The following is a 17,688-nucleotide window of genomic DNA, read 5'->3' as shown; positions in this document are numbered from 1 at the left end:
AGGATCCTGCTGTGATTTATGTCTGAGAGTGTTTTGCCTATGTTCTCCTCTAGGAGTTTCATAGTTTCTGGTCTTACGTTTAGATCTTTAATCCATTTTGAGTTTATTTTTGTGTATGGTGTTAGAAAATGATCTAATTTCATTCTTTTACAAGTGATTGACCAGTTTTCCCAGCACCACTTGTTAAAGAGATTGTCTTTACTCCATTGTATATTCTTGCCTCCTTTGTGGAAGATAAGGTGTCCATAGGTGTGTGGATTTATCTCTGGGCTTTCTATTTTGTTCCATTGATCTATATTTCTGTCTTTGTGCCAGTACCATACTGTCTTGATGACTGTGGCTTTGTAGTAGAGCCTGAAGTCAGGCAGGTTGATTCCTCCAGTTCCATTCTTCTTTCTCAAGATTGCTTTGGCTATTCGAGGTTTTTTGTATTTCCATACAAATTGTGAAATTATTTGTTCTAGCTCTATGAAAAATACTGCTGGTAGCTTGATAGGGATTGCATTGAATCTGTAGATTGCTTTGGGTAGTATTCTCATTTTCACTATATTGATTCTTCCAATCCATGAACATGGTATATTTCTCATTAGTGTCCTCTTTGATTTCTTTCATCAGTATTTTATAGTATATATAGGTCTTTAGTTTCTTTAGGTAGATATATTCCTAAGTATTTTATTCTTTTCGTTGCAATGGTGAATGGAATTGTTTCCTTAATTTCTTTTTCTGCTTTCTCATTATTAGTGTATAGGAATGCAAGGGATTTCTGTGTGTTGATTTTATATCCTGCAACTTTACTATATTCGTTGATGAGCTCTAGTAATTTTCTGGTGGAGTCTTTAGGGTTTTCTAGGTAGAGGATCATGTCATCTGCAAACAGTGAGAGTTTTACTTCTTTTCCAACTTGGATTCCTTTTATTTCTTTTTCTGCTCTGATTGCTATGGCCAAAACTTCCAAAACTATGTTGAACAGTAGCGGTGAAAGTGGGCACCTTTGTCTTGTTCTTGACTTTAGGGAAAATGCTTTCAATTTTTCACCATTGAGGATAATGTTTGCTGTGGGTTTGTCATATATAGCTTTTATTATGTTGAGGTATGTTCCTTCTATTCTACAGGCAGATTCTTTACCAGCTGAGCTACCAGGGAAGCCCAAGAAGGTGTGGTGTATATACAATACAAAATACTACTCAACCACACACACAAAAATGAAATCTTGCCATATGCAAGACAACATATATAGATCTACAACATAGATAGATCTAGGGAGTACCATGCTGAATAAAGTAAGTCAGTCAGAAAGAGACAAATACTACATGATTTCACTTATATGTGGAATCTAAAAAACAAAATGAACACAGACTCTTAAATACACAGAACAAATGGGTGGTTGCCAGAGGGAGGGGAGTGGGGGACTGAATGAAATAGGCGAAGGGGATTAAGTGGTACAAACACCCAGTTATATTAGTTATATAATGAATAAGTCACAGCAGTGTAACACACCACATATGGAAGATGGCCCATAACACTGTAATGTCTGTATATGGGGACAGATGGTCCCTGCACTCACTATGGTGACCATTTCATAATGGATGCAAATGTCGAACCATTATGTGATTGTGAAACTAACATCATATTGTACACTGACTATATTTCAATTAAAAAATAAAGGATACAGTTTTTTTAAAGTTGGTTTGGGCTTTCAGGTGGTGAAAGGGAGGCATCTCATTGCCCAGAGCTCATTCCATTCTCCGTGTAAAGCTTCCAACATCCGAGATGATCCAAGGTACTGGGCGTGTTGTGGCCATAGGGCCAGACTGCATTTATCTCCACTCCCCTAGGTTCTCTAAAGTGGCTATTTCTCCTTGCACTAAAAACACATCATTTTCTCTTTTTAAATGAAGGATTTTTGTGACCCTCTGGGGAGACATAAAAAATAAGAGCAACTAAATAAGGCAATTGTGAACCATTTCAGCATCTATAAAACCATCTCCTTTGTCACAAAAGAAAAGAAGGAAAAGCAGCTGGAAAAACAATGCAACTGACAAGAAACCAGATATCCCCAAACACAACTTCTCCCTGAGTTTTCTTCTCTCTATTGAGGGTTTCGGCTGCCTTGAACTTTATTTCCGGGAAAAGCACTTCTCAAGTGTGATAACTACCGTCATGATGCATTGGTGAGGCACACTTAAAAATTAGAGGAAGCATAATGACTATTTTTCTCTAATTCCACCTGTCTTTCTGCCCTACATTTTTATTCTGTGGTTCATATACTCTTCATAGATGTCCTGTGCTATCTCAGAACATATAGTTTATATTTTTATGGACCCATTTAGCAATCACTATACTACAATAAACCAGAAATTTAAATCTAGTTCAGCTTTGGACTTCCCTGGTTGTTTAGTGGTTAAGAATCCAGCTCCCAATGCAGGCGACACGGGTTTGACCGCTGGTGTGAGAAGATTCTACATACGGCAGAGTAAGTGGTGATGGACACGGCGGCCTGGCATGCTGCAGCCCATGGGATTGCAAAGAGTCGGACACGACTGTGCGACTGAACTGAGTCCACGCGCTACAACTGCTGGAGTCCACATGCCCGAGCGCCTGAGCTCTGCAACAAGAGAAGCCCCTGCAGTGAGAAGCCCCCACTCGCTGCAACTAGAGAAGGCCCCCAGGCAGCAACAAAGACCCAGCACAGCCAAAAAAATTAATTAATGAAAAAATTCGGATACCCTCTTTCCCACACAAAACTCGAGATTTACAAAGTTCACTTCCAACCTTTGTCATTGCACAGGCAAGGGTTTACGTGGCTATGTTTGGATATGCACACCATTTTCTAACTTTTTGCCTGAATTCTCCATGTATCTACTAGGTCCTGGTATCTGTCATTTTAAAAGGACAAATATTCCACTGTATCACTGAAATGGTTTCATTAAGCCATCTTTCAGCTAGTTGTTTCCACTGTTATAATTCGGTCAAGCATTTTTAAATAAATAAATTTTGTTTATCCTTTGGAGCTATTTTCTCAGGCTGTAATTTGAAAAGTGGGATTACCAGCTTAAAGACCATAATCAGCTGTATGACTTTTATTATAAGTTGCCAGGGGCTCTCTTCAAGAGGTATTACCAATTTGCAACATCACCAGAAAAATATGAGTTTAGCTTTTCCTTCATAGTCTCTTTAACACTAGGCTTTCTGGGTTTTATTTATTTGTAGTGATTTCAAAAGATGGATGTAAAGTCTCTTAGCTCTTTGAATCTGTCATATGTCTGTTTAAAACTCTCATTGCCTCTTCTTGAAAATAGGTATTGATCACCTATTACACGCCAGGAGCCTTCTGTGCCCTATAACTCACTTAGTACCCCTGACTGCCGCATAATGTAGACACTAGAAATTTCATTTTCACTAAAGAAACTGACTCTCAAAAACATAAATAATGTGTGCAAGATTCAAAGGCTGGTAATTGATGACAGGATTCAACCTCATTATCTACTTCCTGTGAATTCTCCGTACACCATCCTCACAACCACAACCTTTAAACATCTTGCTTGTTTTTCTTCTCTCTCTCTTTTTGGTTTATTTATCCTGTTTATCAAGGCATAAGACACGCAAGTAAAGTGATGAAGTTGTCTTCATCTTAAAGGTACAGCCAATGCAATTCGAAGATTCATACATGATGCAACCCCCACACAAATCAAAACACAGAATCTTTCACCAACTTGAGATCTCGTCTCTGCTTTTTAAACACAGATCGGTACTGTGCTTCTCATTCTACATAGGCCCTGGTACTGAAGCTACGCAAACAGCTGTTTAATCATTCAGCTGTTTAACTGCTGAATCATAGAAGGTTGAAACGTAGAAGTGACCTGAGAGATTACTCGTCCCAACTTCTTAAACTTGCAGATGTGGAAACGGAAGCCAGGAAGAAAGAGGCTTCTCCAGCATCTGATAACACAGGCTGTTTCAGCCACACTGCCCACGCAGGCCTGGCGGGCGGCTTGCCACACCTTACACTGGAGGTGAGGTGAGGTGACGAGGAAGCAAGGTGCACAGCAGAGGAAGGGCCTAGACAGAAGTTTTGGCTTTTTTTTTTCTTTATTTATTTTAAATGAGCCTTCAAGTAACCAAAGGGTCAAATCACAGCACGCTGACCTTACTGTAAAATACTATTTTTTTTCTTACATAAAAGTATCAACAGTTGAAGTCAAATGAGACTGCATGTCACAGCAGTCTCTTGGAGGGGTAGACATTTACTCCAATCATGTTCCATTGCTCATGACTTCATTCCAACACCCTCTTTCACAAGAACTTTCAGAGCTAATTTGAGTCCATTTTATTTTTTGAAGCTATAAAATTGGCAACAACAGAACTGGATGTGTACCTTTCAAATCACTAGAAAGAAAACAAAAATACAATCCATATCACAAAAGCACAGAGAACAAGAGGCATAAAATGTTAAAAAAATTATTTAACAAAGGAGCAAATCTATGAAATATGACAATAAATGTGAATGGGTTAAATAGACCCCAAAAAAGGAAAAGATTTTTATCATCCAATTATATGCTATTTATAAGATGGACCTAATACTGAATGACCCAAAATCAAACATAAAAATAAGAGCAAAGTGTGTCTAGAAAATACAAATGGAAAGAAGGGTTAGATGGCAATATTTATACCAAATAAAGCAGACACTGGAGCAAAAGAACATTTAATAAAAAAAAAAAGACTGTGAAAAATTTCGACCTCACTAACAGGTCATGTATGGATGTGAGGGTTGGACTGTGAAGAAGGCTGAGTGCTGAAGAATTGATGCTTTTGAACTGTGGTGTTGGAGAAGACTCTTGAGAGTCCCTTGGACTGCAAGGAGATCCAACCAGTCCATTCTGAAGGTGATCAGCCCTGGGATTTCTTTGGAAAGAATGAAGCTAAAGCTGAAACTCCAGTCCTTTGGCCACCTAATGCCAAGAGTTGACTCATTGGAAAAGACTCTGATGCTGGGAGGGATTGGGGGCAGGAAGAAAAGGGGACGACCAAGGATGAGATGGCTGGATGGCATCACCAACTCAGACGTGAGTCTGAGTGAACTCCGGGAGTTGGTGATGGACAGGGAGGCCTGGCATGCTGCAATTCACGGGGTCCCAAAGAGTCGGACACAACTGAGTGACTGAACTGAACTGAACAGTAAAAATTCCACTTTTAAGAAGCAGTTTAGTTTATCAAACTAGTAAATATTTCTATCATTGAGTGTACAGACAAATAAACGCATCCAGAAACTGCTATTAAGAAGACAACAGGAAAATGGTGAATACACCATGGATACATATGATGGGATAAAATGTAACCCCCAAAAATCAGATTTTGAATGGCAATACACTCTTATACAGTACTAAGTAAAAGAGGCAGTGAGATCTCATCTTGTCTTAAATAAAATATACATGTGAGATATTTTTAAAATTAAAAAAAATATACCAAAATAATACTTATGCTAAATTAGGGCAGATCTTTAGGTTACTTTTTTTTTAATAGTAATGGCCACAATTATTAACTACTTTTTTTTTAATCTGTCCAGAACTCAAGTACTATATATATATCATCTATTTTAATCCTCAGAACAACCCTAAGAGGTGGCAACTATTATCTTTTTTTTTGCCCCTGGCCGCACTGTGCAGTACGCAGGATCCTAGTTCCCCGACCAAGGATGGAACCCACATCCCCACCCCACACTGAAGTCCCACTGGACCACCAGGGAATTACTTTTTACACTCAAGGAATCTCTGGTCTTGAAGGGACCAGAAGCTTAAACATCTTGGGGTCCAGAAGCTTAAACATCACTTTTTCATGGTAATCTCATCTCTGGTGATAATGTTGATAAGAAAAGACTTTGGAGTTAAGACATATGCACGTTCAAACATTGGTATCACTGCATAATAGCTACATGACTTTAGGAAAATCATTTAACTTTTTTGAGCTTCAGTTTTAAAATAGGCATACCAACAGTATTGACCTCACTGGATTGTTTTCAGCATTAAAAATAATAGTGTGTTCTTCAAAACTGTTAGTTCCTTCTTCACAGTATTTTCTACTTTGAATTTTAATAAGGCTTTCGGTAAACCAGGTCTTTGTGTGAAAACTGGATAAGATTTTTTATTATCTTGTCTAGCTATTTGTGAAAGATATATGGGGACAAAATTGGGACATTTGCAAAGATAAAACACCTCAACTTTTTGAGTGCCTAATATGTTGCTGCCAAAGATCTGTCTAGTCAAAGCTATCATTTTTCCAGTAGTCATGTGTGGATATGAGAGTTGGACTACAAAGAAGGCTAAGCGCTGAAGAATTGATGCTTTTGAACTGTGGTGTTGGAGAAGACTCTTGAGAGTCCCTTGGACTGCAAGGAGATCCAACCAGTCCATCCTAAAGGAGATCAGTCCTGGGTGTTCACTGGAAGGACTGATGTTGAAGCTGAAACTCCAATACTTTGGCCACCTCATGAGAAGAGTTGACTCATTGGAAAAGACCCTGATGCTAGGAAAGATTGAAGGCAGGAGGAGAAGGGGACGACAGAGAATGAGATGGTTGGATGGCATCACCAACTCAATGGACACGAGTTTGAGTAAACTCCGGGAGTTGGCAATGGACAGGGAGGCCTGGCGTGTGGCAGTCCATGGGGTCGCAAAGAGTTGGACACGACTGAGTGACTCAACTGAACTGAACTAAAACTGAAGATTCGCATATCATTGACTTAGCAATCCCACTCCTAAATATTTGCTCAACAGAATGTTGCTCAACGGAACTGAATATTAGCAACTGCTCTCTGAGGTATTATTTCAGCTCACATATCTTGGGCTTTCTTGTCTACTCAAGCACACCAACATGCACACCCCCCAGAATCGCTCTCTCACATAACTCTATCTCTTTTTTTAACACCACCAGGGTCTAATGGCATCTAAATATAGCCATTACTGAGTAAAGGAATGAATGGTCCCTATAATCCTAAAATAGCTTGGGCAGAGAGGCTGACCTTGCTTTTACAAGCAAAGCACCTAGGTTTACATAGGTAAACCCACCTGTGTGTGTTAGCACAGTTCATGAGACCTAATCAAACAAGCTCTTTCTAAGTTCTTCCTCTTTCTATTGCATCGTGCATGCTCTACAGATTTTGAGGGCTTCAGAGATGGTGCAGTGGTAAAAAATCTGCCTGCCAATGCAGGGGAAGCAGGAGAAGTGGGTTCAATCCCTGAGTTGGGAATGTCCCCTGGAGGAGGAAATGGCAACCCACTCCAGTATTCTTGCCTGGAGAATCCCATGGACAGAGGAGCCTGGGCAGCTATAGTCCAAAAGGCTGCAAAGAGCTGGACAAGACTAAGCACATCCCTATTTAAAAAAAAAAAAAAAAAAGAGGGCCTAAAGGCCAAGATAAAGGATAAGATGGCCTGAGAGGACTTTGCTTCCTTAAATGAATTCAGGCATCCTGACTTCCTGATACAGAAAAACCCCATCCCAGGGCACTGGCAAGGAAGTCAGAAAAAAGACTTCTTGTACTGGATGAGAACTCTGAGACTCTGAGCACCTTCTGGCTCTGCAACCATGATGTTCAGAATTTTCTTCCAAGGACTGACTGGTTTTTAACTAGAATATAGACTGGGTTGATTTTCTTCTTTCTTCTAGGTTCTCCAAATGAACATAAAGTAAGCAAACCGATAAACAATAAACAAGGCAGTAACACAGTTCAACCACCCACTTGGTTCACAAATTTGTCCTGCAAAGACAGATCTGCCAGTGTTAGAGACGAGAGTGTGCAAGTTCTCACGGGTAATTCTGAACAGAAGTTCCAAACGTATTTTAAGCGAAGGCAGTCTCCTGGGAACAGCCCCCTGGATATCGCCACTGAATTACTTTGCATTCATTTTGATGTACATATTTTACATGTGAGGGTGTCTTAAAATAAAACTGTACTGATTTATGTTACCATGTCATTTATTCAACAATATGAAGGAAGAATAGACAAGCTTTTACAAGAGGGACTCAGTAGAAGTCAGCACGTTCCTATGAGCTTACAATGAGACTTGTCCCCCTATCATGATTAGGAAATAATCAGAATTCCAGATCTTTCGAGAAGTTCTCTATCTCTGCACAATATATACCCCAACCTTACAATCCATCGCCCATCAAGTACGACTGTAAGGACCACAGGCCTGGAAGAACCCCAGCAAACGTGGTGCCCAGTGTCCCCCATCCTGGGAACCAGGGTCCAGGGAGGGGCGTGTCCTGCCCAGTTCTTGACTGGCATGCTGTCCGAGCATAGCTGCATCCATCACACTTTCTGGTTTTTTCCTTCCCGCTGGATCTACATAATGTAATTATTACTACCACCCATTTTCTTCCACGTCGAACTCTTCACCTCAAAACAAGTGAAATGTTTAATGGGGTGGGGAGCCGGTGGTTGAAACAGGCCAACCTCCATTTCCCACTCATCCCACAGAAACATGCCAACTGACCCCAAGGGCCCAGTGCTATGATGGGGCTACCGCCCCTGCTCTCAGGGACCTCACAGACCCTCAGCTCCCCACCACCCCGAGTTCAGAAGGCTGTGGAGTCTGGGGGAATCGTAGGGGCTGCAGTAGCATCTAACCACGCCTGAGTGGGAAGGTGGGAAGGAAGATGAGAGGAGACACAGGAGAGAGGAAGGCAGCCGTGAACGTGGCTGGGGGTGCAGACTCCCAGAGAGCCCAAAAGCAGGCGGGGAGGGCGTGAGAAGGCTGGGAGTTTCCCTGAGGGAAGGAACCACGTCTACAAGGCCATGGAGCCACTAACACAGCCTAGTCGAGAGACGGACATGGTCCCATCTGTGTTTAAAACGCTCACTGTAGGGCCATGATGCAGCTGGGCTGGGGAGGAGGAGACCCCAGGTGCGTACCCTTCCAGAAAGCTCCAGGAGTCGGGGCTGGGGGGACATCCAGGCAGGCACTCAGGACAAGTGGTGGTTCTCATGCAGGTGAGGGAAACGAGGCAGCTCCTCGAACTTGTAGCTTTCTTCTTTTTCAAAACCCACGTTGTGTATCATTGACATACTCACGCATGACCAAAGCAAAATGGCCCGGTCCTCAGCCTCTAAACTTCAAGGAGCACTAAGTTCTGAGAATAGAAAGGGAAGCAGAGGCCGGCAAGGTTCCTTGAAAGGTTAAGGAGGAGCAGCACAGACCGCTGACCAGTCACCGGGCAGCAAGCAGTTACAGTCAGGTGAACTGGGGTTTGAATTCCAGGCTGGCCACCTGAAACCTCACGCAAGTGTTCCTAACTGGATCTCAGTTTTCTCACTTTTAAAAAGAGGGTAAGGATGGAACTTACCTAAGGAGCTGCACAGGGAGGTTGAAAGAAGGAGAAAGTGCCAAAGGCAGCAGCTGACCCCCAAAGAGCGCGCATCACACAATCTCTACCATTACACAGTGCAGAGGACCTCCCAGGGCTGGAAAAGAATAAAATTCTTCATTTTAACATTAGCATTTACTGTTAAGACATGCTGAGCTCTGTGCATTGGGCAAGAAAGAGAACACGGACACCCCAGCAGGTGGCTACGGTCAGATGCTCCTTCTCAATCGCAAGGGAAGGCACTCAGGTGGGGACTGTGAGGTGCTCCCACCCAAAACCTGCCAGCTGGACACGGGGAGTGCACACTTAGAAGGCACAGTCACAGCAAAGGAGAGGAATTACCTGCTTCACATCTGAACAGACAAGCAGAGAAACCCAATGCTATTTAAAAAAAATGTAAAAATAGCAGAAAAACCTTGAGTGAGACCTGGGTAGTTTAGACCAAGGTGATAAGATTTCTAATCCACCTTATGATAAAGAACATTGCATATTTTATTGTTATCTGTAAATTGTGTACTAATACTCTACACCAGTAACATTTATAAGTAATTTATGTACATAGGTATAGATATATATGCAATTCCTTTTTTCCCCAGATAGCTGGTTGTTAACAGGTCCCAGCACATCATTAGTTTCTCCAAAACTAGTTAAAAGCATCCTAATTGTATCTGCTGACTCAGCGATCTTCCGATGAAAGGGGACAGACATCACTGACTTAAACACAGCTATTGCTTCTCTGTACATTTCTTTACTAGAGTTTTCCCAGAACTTGGACGAGAAGTATTATAGCTTTGGCTCATATATTTAGGTCTATGATCCATCCAGGGGCTTCCCAAATGGCGCTAGTGGTAAAGAGTCCGCCTGCCAATGCAGGAGACACAAGTGATACAGGTCAAAGCCTGGGTCCCTAAGATCCTCAGGAGGAGAGCATGGCAACCCACGCCAGTATGCCTGCCTGCAGAATCTCACGGACAGAATATGCTGGCAGGCTATAGTCTGTGGGACTGCAAAGAGTCAGACATCACTTAGCTACTGAACAACAGCTAGGTCCTTGTATTGGCCAGGAAACAGGGAAAGTACTCATCTGTGTCAGCCTTTAATAAGCCAGCCCTTGTCTAAGGCAACCACTAGAAGAACATAAAAGAATGCATAACCCACAAGCCAAAGAAGAGAGAGAAAAAACGGAAAAGTAAACAATACTTGTTTAAAAACAAGGCAAAAAAGAAGAGAAAGACAAACAAGAACAGGTGGGATAAATGGAGATCAGACAGTCAGACGGCAGCTTGAAACCCAAACAGACCTGCAATTTTGTCAAAGGCAAAAAGACTAGTCCAATTATAAGACAGATTGATAAATCAGATGCACAATTAAACTTAACTGCTTGTAAGAGAGGTACTTTAAACATAAGGATGCAAATGGTTGATGGTAATAGGCTTTTTAAAAAGATAAGAGCATGCCAACACTAACCAAAAGAAAGCTGGAAGGGCTCTGTTAATCAAAGTAGACTTTAAGGGAAACATCACTGTCATCAGGCTGATATAGCAATCTTATATTTTGTATAAATGTAATATTGCTTGAACCATACAAAGCAAAAAGGGAAGGAAATGAGGGACAGGTAAGCATAAGCACTTATCCATAATCACAGTGAAATATTCCAACACTCATCTCTCAGAAGCTAGCAGTACGAACTGAAAAAATTGAAATTTTCTATCCTTTTGCTTTTAACATCTCTATGTCCTTAATGCAAAAAGTGTCTCTTATAAGCAGCATAAAGCTGGTCTGACACTTTTTAATTGAACAACACTACAAACACTCTCCCACACTCAACAACTGTAGGACATGCCTCATTTTCAGGAGTAAACAGAATGTTTACAACAACTGACCTCCTGCTGGGCCAGAATGCAAGTCTCAGCAAATCTCTAAAGATGGAAATTACATTGAGTGCATTCACTGATCACAGTGAAATCAAACCAGAAATCAATTAACAGAAATGAAAAAAAAAAATCCTCCAATGTCTAGAATTAACCAATAAACTTTTAAATAACTCATTCATCAAAAATTATTTAGAACTGAATGATAATGAAAATATAAATCCTTCCAGAAGGAAAAACTTCTAAGTCAAGAAGGCATCTTTTGAGACACAGATATAAAGAACAGACTTTCGGACTCTGTGGGAGAAGGCGAGGGTGGGTGATTTGAGAGAATAGCATTGAAACATGTATATTACCATATGTGAAAGAGATCGCCAGTCCAGCTTCGATGCATGAGACAGGGCGCTCAGGGCCGGTGCACTGGGATCACCCTGAGGGATGCGGTGGGGAGGGAGGTGGGAGAGGAGTTCATGGGGACACCTGTACACCCATGGCTGATTCATGTCAATGTATGGCAAAAACCGCTACAATACTGTAAAGTAATTAGCCTCCAATTAAAATAAATAATTTTTAAAAAGAAGGCACATGAAAGCGGTGAACAGGCCTGCTTCCCTGCTGACATGCTGTCCTGAGATCTGTGACTTTTATTAATGGAGCACAGACTGAGCCTCCACCTAAGAAGGGGCCCACCTCCCTCCTGCGTTGAGGTCACTGGAGACAAACGGTTAAACGCCTCGGACACAGACCCTGGGCAGCCACTCCACGGAATACAAGAACCTTCTGTTTTACAGTGAGAAATGGTATCATCTTTCCTCCCAGTGCCCAGCACTTCTCTCCCAGTAGAAGAATGCCCGCCCGCGCTAGACTGTCAGACCACCTCCTCGGCAGAGAAGACCCTCCAAGACTGTTGCTTCTGCCATTCTAATTCCCGATGGCCCTTATCCTTAAGAGACGGTTATCTTGACGTTCACCTGGACACCTGAGCTGCCTTCTGGTGCTTGAGAATTACATAAGGCCACGAATACATATACTTGGACTTCCCTGGTGGCTCAGACAGTAAAGCGTCTGCCTACAATGTGGGAGACCCGGGTTCAATCCCTGGGTTGGGAAGATCTCCTGGAAAAGGAAATGGCAACCCACTCCAGTATTCTTGCCTGGAAAATCCCATGGATGGAGGAGACTGGTAGGCTACAGTTCATGGGTTCACAAAGCCAGACACGACTGAGCGACTTCACTTTCTTTCTTTACCAATACATAAAACTCTCACATATATTCCAGTTTGAAAAGAAAATCTATAATCACAAATGAATAGCTTGTGTTACAGCCTCCGATGAAATTGCCTGCATGCTTCATAATGTATTTCCTGTAGCTCAATAAAAATGAAGCATTTACAGTAGTATAATAAATATAATATTCAAAAGATAATTTTGCTTTACACTTCTAAATATCCATCAGTATATTAACTGGAGTAATTACCACTCACCCATCCCCTTAAATCTCAGTGGTTTAAAACAACAAAGGCTTAGTTCTCTTCCAAATCAGCACAGTGACTCAGGGACTTAGGCTGCCCCTACCTTCTTGCTGCAGTGTCGTCCGGGTGTCAAGCAGCCAGAAGGGACACAGACACACACAGGGAGGTCAGACGTGGCCTCTCCGTCCAGAAGTGACACACCCATGCTCACGTTCCATTGGCCAGAACCAGTCACATGACCCTACCCAGATCCCAAGGGGCAGGCAAGGGTGGTCTCCCAGTGATCGAGAGGAAAGTGAAGTGGTTTGTTGAACAGGTGACACTATTTTTACCTCAAATGCACATCAAACGTCCCAGTTCATTAAGGAGGAAGGAGGAAGGAAGTGGTCTTCACTGATGTGGGCACCAACTTCACACACACCGTGTTTAAACAGAGAGGAGACTTGGGAACCAGATGTGTTATTCCCATTTTATAGATGAAGAAACCAAAGCACAGAGCTAATAAACAGGCGAGTGAGAAGCTGACCCCACATCCATGACTCCAAGGTCATGTGACTTCTCAATCGGCCTCAGTCTTAGGTGGATCCACGTGTGGCCCACAGCCTCCCTGCATCAGGGTCATTGAGGTGCCTCTTCAAACTGTGGGGTCCCGAACAATAAGCAAAATGAAAAGACAACCCACAGATTAGGAGAAAACATTTGCCAACGATGCGACCAGTAAGGGATTAGTCTCCAAAATTTACAAACAGCTCATGACACTAAGTAGCATCAAAGCAAACAGCCCACTCAAAACCTGGGCAGAAGACTTTAGTACACATCTCTCCAAAGAAGACACCCTGGCCATGCTTACGTTCTATTGGCCAGAACCAGTCACATGACAGACGGCCAATAGGCACACGAAAAGATTTCAACATCACTAATATTCAGTTCAGTTCAGTTCAGTTCAGTCGCTCAGTCGTGTCCGACTCTTTGCGACCCCATGAATCACAGCACGCCTGGCCTCCCTGTCCACCACCAACTCCCGGAGTTCACTCAGACTCACGTCCATTGAGTCAGTGATGCCATCCAGCCATCTCATCCTCTGTCATCCCCTTCTCCTCCTTTGCCCAATCCCTCCCAGCATCAGAGTCTTTTCCAATGAGTCAATTCTTCGCATGAGGTAGCCAAAGTACTGGAGTTTCAGCTTTAGATCCCAGGGCTGATCTCCTTTAGAATGGACAGGTTGAATCTCCTTGCAGTCCAAGGGACTCTCAAGAGTCTTCTCCAACACCACAGTTCAAAAGCATCAATTCTTTGGCGCTCTGCCTTCTTCACAGTCCACCTCTCACATCCATACATGACTACAGGAAAAACCATAGCCTTGACTAAACAGACCTTAGTCGGCAAAGTAATGTCTCTGTTTTTGAATATGCTATCTAGGTTGGCCATAACTTTTCTTCCAAGGAGTAAGCGTCTTTTAATTTCATGGCTGCAGTCACCATCTGCAGTGATTTTGGAGCCCAAAAAAATAAAGTCTGACACTGTTTCCACTGTTTCCCCATCTATTTCCCATTAGAGAAGTGCAAATCAAAACTGCAATGAGACATCCCCTCGCACCAGGCAGAAAGGCTATCACACACACACAAAAAAACCCCACAAACAATAAATGCTGGAGAGGGTGTGGAGAGAAGGGAACCCTCCAAAACTGTAGGTGGGAATGCAAGCTGGTGCAGCCACTATGGAGAACAGTACGGAAGTTCTTCAAAAAACTAAAACCAGAGCTACCAAATGACCCTGCGATGCCACCTCGGGCATATATCTGGAGAAAAACATGATCCAGAAGGATACATGCATCCCCATGTTCACGGCAGCGCTGTTTATAATAGCCAAGACACGGAAGTGACCTAGAGGTCCATCAGCAGAGGAAAGGATAAGGAAGACGTGGTACACACATACAATGCAGTCTCACTCACCCACTAAAAAGAATGACATAAAGCCATTTGCAGCAGCATGGGCAGACCTAGAGACAGTCAGACAGGGAAGTCAGTCAGACAGAGGAGGAGAAATGTCGCATGACATCCCTTATATGTGGAATCTAAAAAGAAAGGACACAAGTGAACTTAGAAAACAGAAAGACTCACTGATTGGGAGAACAAATGTATGGTTGCCGGGGGAAGGGATGGTTAGGAAATTTGGGATGGACATGCACACACTGCTATATCCAAAAAGGATAACCAGCAAGGACCTACTGACCAGCACATGGAACTCTTATATGGCAACCTGGATGGGAGGGGAGTCTGGGAGAGAATGGATCCATGTATACGTATGGCTGAGTCCCTTCGGTGTTCATCTGAAATTATTACAACATTGTTAATCTGCTATACCCCAATACAAAACAAAAAGTTCATAAACACCCAAACAAACAAACAAACAAAAATTGTGGGTCCCTGAGCTGCACATCACACTTACTGAATCAAAACCCCCAGTTACAGGAACGTGCACTTTTAACAAGTTTCCAAGGGGGCTCCATACCATTGATCATGTTATCTTTAGCACTCAACAGCAAATTCTAAAATAATGTCTTTCAAGAAAGTAGAACAATATAAGGGAAAAAGAAGAGTTTCGGTAGGTTTAGCGGGGACGAGGCCTTGTGACAAATTGAAAATCCTTCAGATGAAAGCACTAAAATTCTTCCAGAGACTAAAATTCTTCAGATGAAAGACTCAGAAGCTGCGAACCCCGGCCCTCAACCAGCTGACCTCGAGTGATCTTAGGAGCACTCACCAGGGCGGAATCTATTCTGAAGGAAGATGACATTGTCTCCACAGCAATCACTGGAATCACGCTAAGTGATCTCTAAAGCCCACTTTGGTTCTAGGCAATTGTGAGAATGATAAAGTAAGACAATAAAACAAATACAGAGTGGGAAAAGTAATAACTATTTAAAATCACAGCTGATCTCAGCAAAGCGTTTTTTGTTGAACAAAGACAAGCTTCTTCTAAAATGTATAGGGAAAGGCAAAGAACTAAAATAACTGAAAGCAATCTGGGAAGAGAAGAAGAAGAGAGAGGAGTCATAATACTCCGTTTTGAGGCTCACTCTATAATCAAGACAGCGGGGTATTTATTGGCGGAGGCATAGACACACAGATCAATACAACAGATTTAAGAACCCAGAAAGAGCTCATCAGTATGGCCAATGAATCTTTTTTACAAAGACACAAAAGCAACTGACTGGAGGAAGTATAGTGTCTTCAATAAATGGTGTCGGAATGATTGTTTATCCATACTCAAAGAACAGGAGAGAATTTCAATCTAAACCTCATACCTTAAACAAAAATTAAATCAAAATAGATCCTAGATGTCAATGTAAAACGTAAAAATATAAAGCTTTTAGGAACACACAGAGGAGAAAAATCTTTACAATTCAGGGTTAGGCAAAGAAATTGCAGACATAACAAAAGCATGATCGATAAAGGAAAAAATTCAATAAATTAAAAACTTTCACTCTAAAAAACATCCTGCAAGGGGATGCCACATAAAGGGAGAAAACATTTGCAAACCACATATCTAACAAAGGACTTGTATGCTGAGCATATGAACTTTCTAAATTCAATAGTAAGAATACACGGAATCCAATTTTTAAAAGGAGCAAAAGGCCGGAAACCAGTCCATCACTAAAGAGAATATACAGATGACAAATAACTTCATGAGGAGATGCCCAACACCACTAGCCATTAGGGAAATGCAAATTAAAGTGACAGTGAGATACTGCCTCACGGCTTTAGGATGGCAAAAATAAAACCCAGCAGCGCAGAGAAACTGGAGGTCGCCTACATTGCTGGCAGAAATGTAAAATGGGACAGCACCAGAGAAAATAGCTTGACGGTTTTGGGTTTTTTTTTTTAAGTTAGACATACCCTTCACACATGACTCAGCAATCACAATTTTAGGGAATGAAAAACGCTCACACAAAGTGGACATAAGTTTCCACAGCAGCGTTGTCTGTAATAGCCAAAGAACTGATGACAACCCAAATGTCTTTCAAACGGTCAATGGACGAACGAACTCGGGGCCATGGCTCCGCAGTGAAAAGGCAAGGACTACTGTCCCATGAACAGCCTGGATGGGTCTCAAGGTCATTACACTGAGCGGAAGAGCGATCTTCAAAGGTGTGATTCCCCTTGCACGACGTTCTCCAAAAGTGACGGAGAACAGATCCACGGTGTCCAGGAAGGGGTGACCGTGACAGGACAGCCTTTGTGCAAACAGGACAATCCTGCATCCTACCAGGTGGTGGTCGCATGAAGGTGTGTCCTGAAATGTCACAGAACTGTACACACCCACACACGAGCACACAAAAGACAGCATGAAAAAGAGTGAAACCCAAACACGGTCTGTGCTTAATATTGTTGTACCAAGGGCAGTTTCCTGGGTTTCACGAAGCATTGTCACTATGGAAGATCCGTCATTAGATGAAGCTGCGATGGTTTCAGGAGAACTTTCTACACTGTTTCTTCAACTTCTTGTGAGTCTAAATGATTTCAAAGTAAAAAGTTTAAAGAGAGCTGATATCATCAGGACTTCCCTGGTGGTTCAGTGGCTAAGACTCCACGCTCCCAGTGCAGGGACCTGGGTTCACTCTCCAGTCAGATCACAGCTAAGAGTTAGCACGCTGCAAGTGAAGATCCCACAGGCTGCAATGAAGACCCAGGATCCCACGTGCTGCAGCGAAGACCCAACACAGGCAAATAAATAACTAAACATACTTTACAAATTAAAACAGCTGATCATTTGTTGAGGACTCGCCAGGCAGCTGTACTGTTCTGAGAACTTTATGTTTATCCACATATTGAATACTTAAATCTTTACAGTAGACACTGTATTCATCACATTTTACAGAGGAGGAAACTGGGTTTCCGAAAAGCAAAGCAATTTGGGCACGGATGCAGTTGGTAAACCCAGGATGCCAGCCCCAGTGTCTTACCCAATAAGTAGTATTAA

At 42.3% G+C, this 17,688-nt stretch overlaps 1 protein-coding gene across 19 annotated transcripts in view; it reads right to left on the bottom strand.

Annotated features, from left to right (window-relative positions):
- Positions 1–17,688, bottom strand: part of CSGALNACT1 (chondroitin sulfate N-acetylgalactosaminyltransferase 1) — a 340,608-nt gene that overhangs the window by 191,146 nt on the left and 131,774 nt on the right. For 10 of the 19 annotated variants that reach the window (XM_069572748.1, XM_069572749.1, XM_069572764.1 and 7 more), the window contains one exon: positions 9,343–9,460. The exons of the other annotated variants lie outside the window; for them this stretch is intronic. The gene's annotated coding sequence lies outside the window, so the exon portion shown is untranslated. The remainder of the gene's footprint in view (positions 1–9,342; positions 9,461–17,688) is intronic. 19 annotated transcript variants of the gene reach the window in all.

Source organism: Ovis canadensis, chromosome 26, assembly GCF_042477335.2.
Source record: "Ovis canadensis isolate MfBH-ARS-UI-01 breed Bighorn chromosome 26, ARS-UI_OviCan_v2, whole genome shotgun sequence".
Taxonomy (NCBI): Eukaryota; Metazoa; Chordata; class Mammalia; order Artiodactyla; family Bovidae; genus Ovis; species Ovis canadensis.
Note: the sequence above shows the minus strand (reverse complement) of the source record. Positions and strands in the feature narration are given on the sequence as shown.